Consider the following 3,302-nt stretch of genomic DNA (forward strand, 5'->3'; position numbering starts at 1 on the left):
GATGTTCATACCAGATTTTTTAGTTAAAATAATCAAAAAAAGTTAAATGATTTCGTCTGGAATGTACAAAAGTAATCTCTTCATAATATTAAGATCTTTTTTCAAAATATTTTAGAATAATTCTCCAGTTTTTTTATTTATTATATTCTGCCTTCGATTTTAACAGAACTTAATTGAGATTAAGTACAAAGTGACTCAACAAATCGTTTTTTAAACAACTTCAAAAGTTTTTTTAAGATTTCTACAATATTTCATTTTTCTACAATTTTTTTATTTTATTTTGAGCAAAAATGGTTCCTCGCTTCTTCCATTAACTCGACTGTATTTAATAAGACAATCTAAAAAAAGTACGTATTTTTATATTTCATTTAGTATTATCCGAATTTTAATTTTAAAAAATTTTGACGACTTTTCGGTTTGTTATTTTTGTGCAATTTTTACGTTTAACACCTTAATAAGACATAAAAATAACAATAAGTTGTTAAAAAAATAGTCTAAAATACGTCTCTGATAATCTGTGTTAAATTTAGAAAAAACACACATTAAAATTACATAGGGTGAGTCCGGGCAAGATGGACCACACTTTGTCCCTTATTTTGGTCCCTTTTATCCCAATAATCCCTCTATTTAGGCAACAATGTCACCATACCCAAAACAATCCCATTCTTAAAAATCCATTACCCATGTGGTTTTGTACACGAGAGGCAGGAAAAAGGGCATGATGACTCACCAGTAGGCAGCCAAGCGTGAATAGACGCCCCCATCAGTCGGAATCCCCTTTTACACACCACTCGCACACACATGTATCAATAAAACTGCACTCCCTAATCCCTATTACAATTTGTACCAAAATTACAATCCCAAACTTTTATTTTATTTTTTACAACTCAACTTTGTTGTATATAAATAAGCTCCGCAATTATAAACAAGGATATTGGAACATTGGAACACACCCAAGTATTGTAGGTATAAATAACTCTCATTAAACACTTGCTCTTATCACTTAGACAATTTCTTATCAACATTTGAATAACGCAAAGCCAGCGTTGTATTTATTTTCTTTTGTTTTTGTCAATTTCCGCATGTTTAATAATGCAATCAAGGTTGTGCAAGAAGTGTTTTGTTTTGAGTAGCACGCCGTCCTTGATTTCAGCCTAGTAATTACATTATTTTAATGCAAAATCAACGAAATTACCCCATAATAATCAGCCATGGCACTCTTGACTCGTAAATCACCAATCACAACACCCCAAACACAAACTGCAATTTTTTCATTAATTAAAAATGGGGTAGTTTTGATAACACCACCGCCATTTTGTTATTTTAGATTTGACACCGTCAACTGTTAGTGGCCGGTCAACGCCAACTGAAGTTGATTCACTTTCATGTTTTTCAGACGCACATGGTGCTTCGCGTGCCACACGAGGTAGAATTTCCATCGAGTTTACCATTTTCGACCTTATGGTCATGGTCGGACGATGGGACAGGTGTTGTGTGGCGAAATGACGGTTATTGTCCCCTTTATGACACAGTTTGTTGGAATTTACCAACTTGTTGATAAATACACAAAAGTGAGAAAAAAAGTTTCCTTCGAGCCGGATTTGAACCAGCGACCTATGGATAGCCACACGTTTTGCGCCTCTACAGTCCACCGCTCTACCAACTGAGCTATCGAAGGTTGCTCGACTTTTGGCTAAAACTGAGTCAAAAGCGCTTGAACCAAGTTAATGCATTTTTTATTTAATTTTAATTAATTAAAACACACCGTAACTTTTTAATTAATTTATTTTTTCAAAACCTCATTTAAAATATCTACAACTGGCAATAAAATTGAACAAAAACATTAATTTCAATTAAATTTAATTTAAAGTATTCATAAATAAAATAGTTTTGGTAATTTAATTTAAAAAAATTGAAAAAAGTTGTCGATCCTGCCAGGATTCGAACCTGGAATCTTCTGATCCGTAGTCAGACGCGTTATCCGTTGCGCCACAGGACCTTGAATTCTTACATTGTAAAAGTTTGATTAAACGGGGCAAGTTTAATTAATACCGTAAACTCACTAATTTGACATTTTAATTAACGTAATCATATCAAGAGCGTTCTAAGTAGTGATTTTGATAAAAATAAATGTAAAAACATCTTTTTGCTACACCACAATGGTATTATAAGTTAATTTCAATTTCATCAACGTGTGTCGTACACCTGTCAGTTATCTGTCAAATTTTTGAACACGTGTCTTGCGTAAAATACAAGAAAAACCCAATTTCCTCTAGCACAGACCACAACTCCGCATTGTTGACTTTCCCTCGAGCATTATTACAACTTTCTGTTTTGTCGTTTGATTAATTTATGCACGACATACGTTATTGAAATTTTCAGCCGGTGTATGCAACCAATTAAACATTACTGATTTATTAATAAGGCTCGGATTATATGCACGAAAAAATCGTAAAATATGCGCGTATTTTCACGAAAATATGCACAAAATATTAAGAAATATGCTCCAATATATACCAAATATGCATCGATATGCAAAATTTTGAACAACAAAAAGTCAAACGTTTTTTGCTTAAGGTATTTGTTTTTTGAAAAAACTACTTGATGAATTAAAGTTCTATAAAAATGTGATGTTTAATCAGAAATAAATTTTTTCGAAATTTTTGTTATTTTGTTTTTGAGTTTTACAAAAACATTATTTTTTTTAAATGGCAACCCACAAAAAAAACATTTTTTTCATGAAGGTCATGATTTAAGGGATTACAACTATCTACTTTATATTAAATTATTTTTTTACATACATATATCGCAATTTAGACAACAAAAATCGAATAACTCAAAAACAAAACAAAATTTTGTTCTTCAAATAAGATCATTTTTTACATTACTTTAATTTTCAATTATAATTTTTTGGAAACAAATGATTTAAAAAAACACAATTTAAAAAGGAAAAACTCAGTAGGGTACTAATTTTTTGAGTTTGGCTTACGAATTACCGGTTGTTTTCTCTTTAAAATATTTTGTTTATAATATGAAGGGGCGTTAACTCTGAAATTATTTGTAAATTACTGGAAATTACTGAAATTACTGGAATTTTTTCAGACTTATCGGAGATAATTTCTTTTGAAATTACAGAAATTGATATGAAAACAATCGATTGTTTGAATTACTAAATTTCGCCAGATTTTTTTTTAATTATTAAAGTAAATTACTAGAATTATTTGTAAATTACTGGAAATTTTCTAGAATTTATGGAATTCTTTTTGAAATTATTGAATTTTTCGAGTTAGAAATGATTTAAT

The 3,302-nt window shown here is 30.3% G+C and overlaps 2 non-coding genes across 2 annotated transcripts; both read right to left on the bottom strand.

The window, feature by feature from the left end:
* Positions 1-1,586: 1,586 nt before the first annotated feature.
* Positions 1,587-1,678, bottom strand: Trnay-gua. The gene is given in 2 exon segments: positions 1,587-1,622; positions 1,642-1,678. It is a non-coding gene; the product is annotated as a tRNA-Tyr (tRNA).
* A 248-nt stretch (positions 1,679-1,926) lies between these two features.
* On the bottom strand, positions 1,927-1,999 carry Trnar-acg. Its single transcript has one exon. It is a non-coding gene; the product is annotated as a tRNA-Arg (tRNA).
* Between the last annotated feature and the right edge of the window lie 1,303 nt (positions 2,000-3,302).

Source organism: Tribolium madens, unplaced genomic scaffold, assembly GCF_015345945.1.
Source record: "Tribolium madens isolate multiple individuals breed KSU strain unplaced genomic scaffold, Tmad_KSU_1.1 Scaffold_20;HRSCAF=117;Tcas5.2_LG4, whole genome shotgun sequence".
Classification (NCBI taxonomy): domain Eukaryota; kingdom Metazoa; phylum Arthropoda; class Insecta; order Coleoptera; family Tenebrionidae; genus Tribolium; species Tribolium madens.